The sequence below is a fragment of the Petaurus breviceps genome, unplaced genomic scaffold (genome assembly GCF_028583685.1).
Source record: "Petaurus breviceps papuanus isolate PSGF00001 unplaced genomic scaffold, PetGlider_PUasm1.0 174, whole genome shotgun sequence".
Lineage (NCBI taxonomy): Eukaryota > Metazoa > Chordata > Mammalia > Diprotodontia > Petauridae > Petaurus > Petaurus breviceps.
Window position 1 is genome coordinate 13,944,259 of NW_027185761.1, and position 13,442 is coordinate 13,957,700.

The following is a 13,442-nucleotide window of genomic DNA, read 5'->3' on the forward strand; positions in this document are numbered from 1 at the left end:
GGGGGGAAGTAAGGGGTGGAGTGGAGAAAGGTAGGTTGGTTGGACAGGTCCCAGCGCGGGGGCCCCGAGGCGGCAGGAGGCCAGGTGCCGCTGGTGCTCGTCCTGCAAGCAGTTCCCTTCTTCCCCCTTCAGAGTCTGCAGAGTGCTTCCCTTCTGTTCTATTAACACTAGCCAAGGCCACTTCCCTGATCCTCCTGTCTGCTACGCTCTCTGCTATGGGGGAGGAGGGAATGGGGGGGGGGAAGCAGGGTGTCGATCTGCCAACCCTCCAGACCCCACCTGTCCAGGGTAATGTTTTCGTAGACTACGGGGTGTTCATTATAGGAAAACAGTCTGGAATTAGGTTGAGAGGAAAGAGCCCCTGCTCCCCACTCCCTAGCCAAGGACCTTCCTTACTGCACCTTCATCCCTCCGCCCCACCTTTGGATGAATCACCCCTCTCTGGTGAACTGAGAGTGGAGAGGGGTTCTATAAGCGTTATCCCCTTCTCCGAAGGCCCTAGGGGACTGTGTGCTGAGGCCACAGCTTTGTCCCAAACCTCCCTCTTCCCTGGTGTCCGCTGTCCGACCCCACTGAAAGTCAAGGGTGTCTGTTTTTCTTCTGTTCCCCCGAAAAAAGAGTGCCTCTTAACCCGAGACCAGGTTGGAGCTCAGAAATCGAGAGGGTGTGTGTGTGTGTGTCTGTGTTTGTGTGTGTGTGTTCCAAATGACTGCCGTTTTCCGAGACAGGGAGCAATCTGTCCAGGATGGGCCCCCTTGGCATGAGGAGATATCAGCACAACAGTTGAATTCCAAAGCAAGTCCTGGTATAGCGCCTCACCTTGTCTCCCACCTCCACCATATCAATTTCTTAGTTCCTGTAGCTGCTGCTCTCATTCCTCTTCCTCCTTGCCCAATTTCCTTAGTACTCTTAGGCCGAGCCTGAGGCTGCACAAAACTCCTGCCATAATTCAGTGGCAGACCTTCTTCAGTGAGACCTTTCTCTTGTATCGGAGTGAGTGAGGACTAGGAATTAGACTGGCACAGGTCTGGGAAAGTCAGGTAGGGCTAGAAGTGAAATCCCCTTCTGTGAGGGATACGGGCCTAGCCCAAAGCAGTTAGGAGAAGAGAGCCATACTTGACTCTGAAATGTGGGGCCCTTTCCTCTTTTGTCTGGGGCTGCCAGAGTTCTTCCATTGTGTCAGGCTTTCTCCTGCTCTTTCCCTTCTCAGTTCTAAATTCCTGTTATTATGTGGGCCAGATTGGGGGAGTAGATTGAAAAAGAGATTAAGGATGGGACAGGAACCCTGTATTCTCCTTGGCACCCAGTTGCCAGTTTAGCACAGGAGCTTAGGACACCGAAGCCACCCTCCAGTTCTTGTTCCAGGGCTCCACTGTCTCCAAAGCAGTGGTCCTTCCACTACTTGCTATTCTTGTAAGTGCTGAAATTCCAGTCTAGACTGTTCCCTTTTCCTCCATTCTGGTTCTTCCCCCAGTGGTTTCCAAAGGGAACTGTATTCTCATGTTTCGGTACCCCAAAGCCTATAACTATTCCTCAGTTCTAAGTTCTTAGAGGGGGGCTGCCACCCATTCATCCTCCTGGGTTAGGGTCAGAGATCCTTGAGGTAAGATCTCAGCCTTCCCCTATATATTTGCTATGCCTTGATCTTCCCTTATGTCAAGTGAAATAGCATTGGGCCTAACTCCCTTGGCCAGCTGAGATGGGAGCCAGGACAGGTGGAAACACAAGAGCTGGAGAGGGGAATGGGAAGTACAGATGAGGTGACTAGGTAGCTATTCCAAGAGAGGAGCTTGTGATCTCTGAGTTCTGGGTAAGAAACTACTTTCTTTTTTTTTTTTTTTTAAAGCAGTCGGGGTTTAGTAACTTGCTCAAGGTTACACGGCCAGTTATTTCTGGGTGTGGTGCTGAGTATCTGAGCCTGGATGAAGAAACTACTTTCTGAGAGGTTATAGGCACTTGGAGGAGACCTCATTTACTTCCAAATACTTCTTTCCAAGCTTAATGAAATCACTGGAGAGATGATAGAATAAGAATCCTAAAATTTCAACACTGGAAGGACCTTTAGAAATCACCTAGGCAAAGTGAATAGAGAGCCAGGACTGGAGTCAAGAGGCCCTGAGTTCAAATTTGACCTCAGACACTTGATAGCTATGTGACCCTGGTTGAGTCATTTGACCCTGTTTGCCTTAGTTTCCTCATATGTAAAATGAACTGGAGAAGGAAATGGCAAACCAGTTCAGTATCTCTCCCAAGAAAACCCCCAAAGAGTCACAGAGTCAGAAACAACTGAAAGGAGTGAACAAGTCCAGCCTCCTTATTTTACACATGAGAAAACAGAGAAAGAAATAGAGAATATGTGACCAGACCGGTCTTAATTGTATTGGCAGATCCAAACCAGAACTGAGGTCTCCAAACTCCTAATTCAATGCCCTTTCCTCAGCACCACACCCCAGCAAGGTGGAGTGCTTCAAGTGCTCATCAAGACTATGACACATACTAGGTGGGTGACTTGGGGAAAGTCACTTAATACATCCATGCCTCAGTTTTCCCTTATGTAAAATAGGGGTAGTAATAATTTCACCATCTCACCTCAGGAAAACTTTTTGTAAAACTTAAAAGGATTATGTAAGTAGGAAATATTGTTGCTATTTTTATTAATTCCACTCCCTATTTTCTTCCCTTTCCCTCAATCTCTCTTATAAACCCAGATCTAGAGAATGGGGAGTCAGTTCCCACTTAATTTTGATTAATCATAGCAAGGCTCTGATCCAAGACAGGACACCTAACCCTAGGTTGCCTTAAATTACACCAGGAATCACAGCTGCACTCAGGGAGTGACTGGAATGTATTCAAATGGGCTGGCTATTAGAAGAGGAATCTGTTTGTCATATATTGTGGCATTTCACACAGTGAAATCCCAGGTGAAGGTGGGGTAGAGAGAGAAACTCTCTGTTAAACAAGGGAGCCAGGACACTGGGAAGAAAAAAACTGTGAAAAGAAGTAGTAGGTTCCTGACCTTCATGTAGAAAGAAGAGTCAAAACTTGTTATCACCTGGATAAATATGCTGCTGAATAGTGCAAAGGTCTTAACTCTCTTGGGTGGATACTTTTGCTTCTTCTCAGCCCTTTCCCATAACCCTTTTCACAACCTATCTTCCATAGCCTCCAGAGAGATTGACAGGCACCTTTGTGTGCCCAAGGCCCTTTCTCCATATGGCCAGATGAAAGAAAAACATAGGATTTCCAGAAGAAAAAAAAAGCTTCTAGGAGCTTAGAGCCTGCCCAGGAGATGAAATTGGCATCACAGGAAAATCACCTTGTTTTCATAGGAAACAGTGACACATGTTGGTCGGCAAATGCCTCGCAACACAATCTCCAGGGATCGATTTTTCTTCAAAAATCACCCTTGGTTACCAAGAGGCCAACTTTGCTGAGGGAAAATAGTCGACAATTTCCAATTAGAATTTATATCTGACACCATCAATAACTAACTGCTTTTCCCATATTTAGTCCAGATTTTTCCCTCTGGAGGGTCGAGGGCTGGGAGTGGGGAGATGTGAAAATTACATTTCTGAAACAACCTGGGAATCCATTGGGTCAGCCGGACTGTGGTCTGCTTCTCTTGTTTCAGAAACAGCCAACGAGGATAACATCAGGCTCAGAATAAACAAAATGTGGCTGCTAGTTTATTGTCAGGTTTCCTATGAGGTGTAATGAACCAGTATATTAACAATAACAATTGGTGCTCATCAAGGGAAAAATCATCATTTCCAGTGGCTCCGTTTCATTTAACATCTCACTGGTGAGAGGCCCCCCCTGAAATACACAATACTGAGCCTCCAGCTTCAGGGTAACTGTCAGGAATTGGACAGTAACAACTGATCCTCAGACTGGACCCCTGGTGTTTTGCCTCCAAACTGGCCTGCAACCTGAGTATTGAGATCACTTGCCTCCTGGCTTGTCAATCATAATGATTTGAAGCATCTGCCATTGCTGCAATGTTGGAGTAGTGTTGGATTTGGAATCACAAGAAACCTGAGTTCCAGTTTCACTCCTGATATTCCCAGCTATGTGACCAGAACTTTAGTGAGTCTCAATTTCCTCATTTGTAAAATGAGCATTAAAAAAAAAAAAAAACAACCCAAAGCAAAACAAAACAAACAAAAAAACCAACCCAGCTCCTGTCTCTCAGGCTTGTTGTAGAAATGGCAGCTATTTTTACTACTACTAATAAATATTAACAAATTGGATTTTGGCTAAAGTCTACAATCTCATAATTGAACTCTAAACACTAGGCCTCTGAGAGAATACCCACATATATTTTAATGAAGCATTGCAGGATGTTACCCAATTTCCTCATTTGAAAAATGAGAGAGTCGAATTAGATGATTGCTAAGGTTCCTTCTGGCTCAAAATCTAATGATCCAATGATCTTAGTACCCTGGAAGTTGAAAGTAACCAGATTCCGTAGTAACCGTCGATTATTTAATCGACGATGTTGAGTGGTTACTGTCTATAGAGCCTAGTATTAGAAGCTGTGAGTGAATACAGATCCCTTTCCCCTAAGGTGCTTACCATCTAGTTGGGTTGATTGAATACTCATAAACACTACCTCTTTGGCCGGCTCCCATCTATGAGATGACTGAGATATATTTCTACAGAGCAGTTAATGATCGGTAAAGTTTAGTATAGTACGACCTAATAGGATCATTACAGTACAACCAAATCGAGTAACTGAGAAGAGAAATAAACTCTGTCTCCATTATTGTAAGTAAATCTGTACCTAAACTTCATGAGGGTAATAACAGCATTCACTGTGCATGGTGTCTAAATTCACTCTACCTTTAATAGCTTAGCAAGATGATGAAAAATTACTACTTAACCCCATTTCTGAATATTTATACTCTTCATACTTTCTTAGGAGAATTGTCTTTGTAGGACGTGTGGTCCAGGGGTGGGAAACCTGTGGCCTCTAAGATTACTTGTGGCCTAGGTCCTCAAGTGCAGCCCTGTGACTGAATCCCAACAAAAGTTTGTGGTCTTGAGGCCACAGGTTCGCCAATCCGGGGTGGTCGTTGCTCAGATTCCTGTTTGTGTTAGGGATTGTACTGGGGGAAATGTCCTTTCCTGGGGCTATATAGATACTGAGATAATGCTTTCCCTTTAGGGTAAGAATGGAAGGAATGTTTCAAAAATTAGATTTTTTTCCCCCCACTCAATCAGCTTTCTAATTTTTGAGGCACTTAATCCAGGACCAATCAGTTAACAAACTTTCGGTTCCTCTTATGTGCTAGGAACTAATTTAGATACTGGGGATATAAATACAAATAAAACAATCCCCATCCAGTTTCTTATGAATAGGCAGTAGCCACAACTTCTTGGGACCATAATGTACTTATGGGGAAGTCAATCTAATTTGTAGCTTTCCACTGTCCTATTCCATCCTTAACATGGATCATAGACCACTGACATTCCTTGGGAGGAGCATTCCTGTGAAAGAGAAATTACTGAGTCAACTGGAAACTTAAGGTAAATCCTCTTTTTAAAAAAAGAGACCTTCCTAGAATAGTTGGTAAAAAGTAGATCTCCCACCTTTAGAATTTGTAGCCCTTAGGGATGCATTTAACTTTCATTAGCTTTTACATGAACTAGCAAGGAAGTAACATGAAAGGCAGATCAGATCCTTGGTGTATTTAGGAACTTTGTTCTGACAGTTGAGCAAAGATAAGCTTGCAAAAGCCCACACCCTGAAAGGCAGGGTTCAGATAGACTGAACTGGTACCATCAAGGACACTGATGGTAGAATAGGAGATGAGCCTGGGGCATTGGGCTAGGTGACAGGAGAGGGCATTTTGGTCCAGCTTCTGTCACTAGTTCTCTTTGTCCCTTGGACAAATCCCTTACCTCTCTGAATCTCAATTTCCATTTTGGAAAAGTAAGGGAGTTAGACTAAGTTGGCTTTTAGGGCTCTGGCAAGCAACAACATTCTACGAATCTGAGAAACTTTTCTTAGGCAATAATAATAATAATAATAATAATAATAACATTCATGTAACACTTTTCATACATTATCTCCTTTGAGGAAATGAGACAAACTCCCAGGCAAGCCTTTTAATCTTGTTATGTCTCCTGCATCTGGGTTCATTCCCATAGACTTGGAGAAAAGCCAGAATTTGTTAATTTCTTTTTCTTTTAAATAAGTGTTTCATTGATAGTCTTTTAAAATATAGCACTGAAGAAGCCTCCTTGGTCATAAAGAAGTATAATTGAGCAAAACAAATTAACTCTGGGCATCTCTGGCAATGTGCAACACACTCTTTAGCTACATTCTACTGGCTCTCTGTCAAGAGGTCAGAGGCAGGTCTTACAGTTAACCCACTGGAGTCACAATTGGCCCTTGCGTTATTTCAAGCTCTGATATTTTCCATGTTGATTTCTTTAACATCATCATGGTCACTGGTTAAATTGTTCTGGTTCTGTATCCTTCACTCTGTATCAAGACATCCAAGTCTTCCCAAACTTCTCTGAATTGTTCTATTCATCATCTCCTGTGTCACAATAATTCTGTTGCATTCACATCACAGTTTCTTTAGCCTTTTCCCAGGCAATGGGTAACCACTTTACTCCCAGTCTTTTATTAATTTAAAAAAAATTCTGCTAGAAAAATTTTCATATATATGAGACCTTTCCTTCCGACTTTGATGTCCTTGGGTCCTATCACATTATTAGTGTTATTGTCATAATAGTAATAACTATGATGATTTTGATTCATAGGTATATAGGTGTAGAGGGAATGTGGAGAGATAACACCAAAACTTTATCATTAGCAAACATCATTTTGAAGGTGGAGGGAAGAGAGAAAGATCTAGAAAGGGGGAGAGGGAGAGAAGAATGGAGGGGAAAGGAATGAGGAGGGAGGGAAGGAGGGAGGAAGAGAGAGAGAGAAAGAGAGGGAGAGAGAGGGAGAGGGAGAGAGAGAGAGAGAGAGAGAGAGAGAGAGAGAGAGAGAGAGACCCTGAACAAAATGATCTCTGAGGTTCTCTACAATGCAACCATTTCTGTGTTTTCATGATACTTCTGAGGCAGATACAAACATCAATCTAAAAGAGTTGTTTATAGTCTGAAGTGGACTTTCCTCCCTCTTTCTTCTAGTCCTAAGCACTGTCAAGTAATTCAAAAGAGTAGAACATTCTGAAGATCAAAATTTATGACTCATCCTGTGGGAGGATTCCAATGAAATCCAAATATCTGTTTAGTTAACAAACAAGCTCCATTTTCAGGTCTGTGGTGACATTCAGGATAACGATGTAGCATAAATTAGGAAGGAAACCCAGTAGCTATTGTGAGCTTGGAAGGGAATGATTTAATAGAAGAGCTTACTTTGTGCCATACACATCATTCAGATGAAGGCACACATTGGAGGGTCCCTGTAAAAAAACCACCAAATGTGTGTCTCACTCTCTAAAGAATAGCATTAAATACTAGAATTGTGATTTAATGATTGTGAGGATTTTGAAAGCTTTGAATTATGGGTACAGATTCATAATGGTTAAGGATTAGACCTGTGATTTCATTCATATGGGATATTCCCAGTTGAGGAAATACCCTCCACCAAGACAAGTTGGCATCTACTATGTAATTTGTAGTTGTTGTAGAGTTTCCTAGAGCATTGGGAGGTTGTGACTTGTCCAGAGTCCGTTAGCCAGCATGAATCAGGGGGCAATCCAGATCTTCCTGGCACCAGGATCAGCTCTCTGTTAACTATGCTGTGAATGACACTAGGTACAGGATGATAATAATAACCATAATAAGGGTTGTAAGGGTTAAACCTGGAAGGGACCTTAGAGGTCATTTAATCCATGCCCCTCATTTTTAAGAGAAAGAAACTGAGACTCAAGGGACATGAACTGACTTTCTCAAAGTCATATAGGTGGTAAGGAACAGATCTAGGCTCCCAGTTCACGTCCTGTGACTACAAACCCGTTATCTTTTCTGTTGGGTCATGAGCCAAGGTTGTCAAACGCTTACCTGTATTATCTCATTAGACTTCTTGATTCCAAGTCAGGCACTCTATCCACTACACCACCCAGGTACCCTGTACAAGCTTCATTTCAACTGAACTTTTGTGATTCATATTGATCCTTGCAACAATCATGGACAGTGAGAGTATTATTATCCCCATTTTATAGATAAGGAAACTGTGGCTTGGGGAGTGGACATGACTTGCCCAATATCTACCCAGTCAATGGCAGTGGTAAGATTTAAACCCTGGCTTTTGCATCCCAAGTCCAGTGTTCCTCCCAGAAGTGCAGTGTTACATTGAATTATGTCTATTGAATGGGGAATATTCAAGTGCCTATGTTTTAAATAAAATAGCAATCTTTAGGTGTAGAGAAATTGGGGTTTTGTCTGCCTAAGTGAGTACTGATAGATAATGCCAAGTATCATGGGATTTGAAGCTGAGAAGGATCATTTTATAGATGGGGAAATTGAGGTACAAAGAAGTCAGGTGATTTTCCCCATTTATCTGTATTTATTATTAATGATAATAGTAGCTGTCATTAAAATGAGAATTTAAAATTTATAACATTTTCCAGGAAGGAAACAAGCATTTATTAAGTGCCTACTATGTGCCAGGAACTGTGGAAATATCTCATTTGATCCTTACAACAACCTTCTGAAGTAGATGCCTATTATTTAAATACTTATTATTACAGTTGAGGGAACTGAGGCAGTCAGAGGTTAAATATCTTGCCTAGCATCACTAATCATGTAAATATCTGAGGCTAGGTTTGACTCAGGTCTTCCTGTCTCCAGACTCAGTGTTCTATCCATTGCACCATCCAGGTGCCTTCCACTCAATCTTCACCACAATCCTGGGAGGCTGGTGCTATTTATATTTACTTTAAAGCTGAAGAAACTGGGGTTTGGAAAGGTTAGTTAACTTGCCCAAGGTCACAGTTGGAACTCAAGGTTAAATGGTTCCAAAGTTGCCTAGTTATGATCCTAAATCACATCTTCTTTCTCCAAATCCAGGGTTCTTTGGGGGCAGTTCACTAACTCCAAAGACGGTGATATGCAGTCAAAGCATTTGATTTAGGTGGATGGGCCCCTTTCATGCTGGCGGAGAACTCTAGCTGATTAGTAAAGAAACTCCTTTCTCCTCCCCCCATCCCCATCCCTTCTTTGTGAATTCTACTTTTCATAGTCCAGCTTTTCCTGCTTCCTTTCACCACACTCCCCTACTCTGCACTCCTTTTCCTGTATCTGGTGTATCTCTGAAAGAACTAAACTATGAAATGTTTTATTATCTCTCTTCCCTTGGCCTTGGACACTCAGTCTTTGGGAATCATTCTTTCTCAGTTGCTCTTCATTCAGTGGCTAGGTGTGGCAACACAGACTCAGGGATTGCATTTAGCTGTCAGGTGATTAGGAACAGAAGGAACTCTATAGATCCATATGGATGTGTATCTGTGTATACACACACATGCACACATATATTTGGATAGCAATAGATATCTCCCTACACCTAGATTCAATTGAACATATGTTTATTAATAAACAGGCACTCTGCTAGTATTAGGTTTGTTGAGTCATTTCAGCCAATGTCTGACTCTTTGTGACTCCATTTGGGTTTTTTTTGGCAATGCCACTAGAGTAGTTTGCCATTTCCTTCTGTATAGATGGGGAAACTGAGGCAGTCAAGTGAATTGCCTGGTGTCATATAGTTAGTATCTGAAGCCAGATTTTAACTCATGAAGATGAGTCTTCCTGATTCTAGCCCAGGCATTCTATCCACTTCACCACCTAGCTGCCCTGTACTAGAATTACAAAGACAAAAATAACTGTTGCTGCCCTCAAGGAACTTATAGGTGGAGAGTTTGGGCCAGCAAAGAATTAACATCTGTCTGGGGATGGGGTGGGGGAATGTGAGAAAGATACATTTTAACATTTAATCTGCATCCTTAACACTTTCTCCACCATGTTCTTGAGTTTAGACAATCAAAAAGATAAACCTAGGGGTGATTTGTTGTGTTTGCCAATTTCCAAGGTGTAAATGCTCATACCAAATGGCTCTAGAACAGCCCTGGATAGAGCCAATAAACAGAGAGGTAAATATGAAGTTTTGCTATACAGGACAGAGTACTAATAACTGGGGTGGGGGGATCAGGGGAGATCCTACCTAAGAGGAGGCATCTGAAGTGAGTTGTGAGCTTGAGATCCCGAGTCAGCGCTGAGGAGGGCAAACGTCTCAAGCACAAGGAACAGCCTATGCAAAGGCTTGAATTTGGAAGAGGGAATTTCATGTACAGAGAGTAGCCCCAAATCAGTCTGACTCATGTGTGTTATGGAGGTGAGTTGCAAAGGCAGTGGGAGGCAGACTGTGGAGGACTGACTGCCAGGCTAAGGATTTTGTATTTGGCTGCTGTGTGGAAGATGGAGTAGAAGGGGGAGAAGCTAGAAGCCAGGAATCCAATTAGGAGCCTGTTGCTATAGTCTAAGTAAGAGGTGATTAGGACCTGAACTATGGTGGTACATGTGTGAGTACAAAGAAGATATGTTGTGGAGATAGGGTCAACAAAACCTGGCATCCGATTTGATATAGAGCGTGGGGAGAAGATGGGTCGAAGATGATTCCACAGTTAGGAACCTGAGTAACTCGAAGGTTGGTAGAAAGAACTCTATAGATCCATAAAATACTCTGAACAGAAATAGAGATGATTCTGTTTTGGACTTGCTGGGTTTGAGATACCTATGGGGCAAGGAGGATGGAGGAATGGAATTCTGGAGAGAGAATAGGGCTAGACTTAGATATGAGAGGAATCTGCATAGATTAGGATCTGGTAAGATCACTTAGGGACTGCGTATGGAGAGAGAAAAACTGGAAGGCCAAAATCTATCTGTGGGTATTGCTACACTTAGTGGGTGGGAACAAAATGATGGATCAACAAAAGAGACTGGGAAGGAACAGTCAGACAGGAAGGAGAACCAAGAGACACTGGAAGTGTGAAGATGTTGCTATAAGAGCTCTGGGGAGAGGCTGAGAGGGCCTAAGTTAGGGTGGGGGCTGCATATGTAAATAGAAAGAAGGGGAAGCATAGAAGAGAACTAGTCTCAACAAGACTTGGCAACCGATTGGACATGCCAATATAAGACTCAGAAGGGCTCTGGATCCCAAGTCAGAGGACAATTCCAGCCCAATTACTAACTAGTTACATGCCTTTGGGTAAGTAGTTTCTCTTCTCTGGGTCCAAGTTTTCTCCTTTGTAAAATAAAGTGGTTGGGGGCTTGAACTAGATTGTTTTCCAAGACCCTGTCCCACTGAAAATTTTAGGATCAATAAGTAGAGAAGGAGGGCCCTTAGCCAGCAATTAGCTCTAATTTCTTTTACTTGCTTTGAGGGGACAAAATGTATTTCCCTCCCAGGAATTCATCTGTAATAAGTGATTAATTTTTTGCTAACACCTGGTGAAGACAAAGTGAAGACAAGGAGGGATATTTCTTTTTAAACAGCCTCTTTGGATTCTGACAAGCTAAGTAAATTATGATATTTAAAACTTTCTGGCTGAAATCTAGAAAAAAAGTGTCTAATTGTAATGCATGTTAAATAAAATGGAGACCTTTTTCCTCACCATTTCTCATCTACTCTTCTCTAATTTATGCATTTTTCACATGTGGGAAGATTGGATGCCAAGAGGGAAGCATTGTACATGTGGCAATTTCATAGCCTCACTGGATTTAGAGACAAAAGGAAATCTTTGAGGTCTCAGGTACTCAAACCTTTTGGTCTTTGGATCCCTTTACTCTCTTAAAAATTATTGAGGACCTCAAAGAGCTTTTGTGTTGAATCTATCAGTATTTACTATATTAGAAATAAAAAAAATATTTAAAAATATGTATTTATTCATTAGAAAAAAGTAATAAATTCTTTACATGGTAGCATAAATTACATATTTTATGGAAAATAGATTTTTCAAAACAAAATCTTAGAAGAATAGCATTATTTTTCATATTTTTTGCAAATCTCTTTAATGTCTGGCTTAAAAGAAGACATTTGGATTTTCATATCTGCTTCTGCATTCAATCTGTTGTGTTATGTTGTTTTGGGTGAAGTTTATGAATAGCTAATATGTGGTGCCATCAATTATTAACAAAACACATTTTATCTATATGAAGAAAATCTGGTCTCACATGGATATATAGTTGGAAAAGAGAGAAGTATTTTAATTGGCAAAGAACATCTTAAGTAATATTTTTTTTGTTTTTGCTTTTTGGAGGGCAAATGGGGTTAAGTGACTTGCCCAAGGTCACATGGCTAGTTTTTGTGTTAAGTGTCTGAGGCTGGATTTGAACTCAGGTCCTCCTGACTCCTTGGCCGGTGCTCTGTTCACTGCACCACCTAGCCACCCCACATCTTAAGTATTATTAAGAAAATAGTTTTAACCTTGCAGACTCGCTGAAAGGGTCTGTGAAACCCAGGGTTCCATGGACTGCATTGGGAGAATTGCTGATCTAGCCCAATTATTTCATAAGCTGACGGCCACAGTAGAAGAATATCACCTAGGGAATCAGGGTTATCAGGGAATTAGTTCTAGAGCCAGAATTTGAACTTGGGCCTCATGATTCTGAGCTACTCTGCCTTTTCAAATAAAGTCTTTTAAAGGAAAGGAAGTCATCATTTTGGCCTGCTTTGCATGTGACTGCACTGGAGGAGCTCTTCGGAATAACTTGGATGGTGCCTTAGATTAAATTGTGCAGACTGCTGATATAGCATTTGTTTGTTGCTTTTCTTTCTTTTTTAAGGAATCCCTTAGATTTATTTGGAAAGAGCTCTATGTTTAGCTTGTCTGAATAAGTGCTGGTCTCATAATTGTGAAACTGGAAATTTGTCAGGAGAGAATAAATATGTATAAATAATAAGACAGGTGGTTTGGGAAGAGATTAGTGCAATAAAAATCAGCTAATTGAATGTATTACAACAATAACAGTTGTAGGCCATGTTTATATAGCATCTTATCACATATAAAGGACATGGGACTGGGAGGAGGGGGAAGTATGACTCTGAGCTAGACATTTCCCCTGTATGGGTCAAAAGGTTTTCCACCTGTAAAATGTAGGGGTTGAGCTTGGTGATCTCTGAGGCTCCAGACAGAAATTGAATTCTGAGATTTGGTGAGTCTATGAAGCGGCTGGATGGCCCAGTGAGGAGAGCATTGGATGGGGAGTCTCAGAAAAATCTGAGCTTGACCTTCGCCTCTGTAATGTAATACCAAGCAAAGGCAACTCCCCAGGTTCAAAATACCAGCATAGGTGCTCTCTATTTTATTCAGTAACAAACCCAGAACAGAGAAGATCGAAACATGACATCATTCCAAATACAGCATTTACTAAGTGTGATTAAATAATCTCCAAGTACTACCCCACCCCAGGACCTTCCAATC

At 41.7% G+C, this 13,442-nt stretch overlaps 1 protein-coding gene across 2 annotated transcripts in view; it reads left to right on the forward strand.

Moving 5' to 3' along the window:
* Positions 1-13,442, forward strand: part of IQSEC1 (IQ motif and Sec7 domain ArfGEF 1) — a 785,306-nt gene that overhangs the window by 649 nt on the left and 771,215 nt on the right. The window contains exon 1 of one of the 2 annotated variants that reach the window (XM_069083777.1): positions 11,028-11,227. The exons of the other annotated variant lie outside the window; for it this stretch is intronic. The gene's annotated coding sequence lies outside the window, so the exon portion shown is untranslated. Of the gene's footprint in view, positions 1-11,027; positions 11,228-13,442 lie in introns of those variants that run through there. 2 annotated transcript variants of the gene reach the window in all.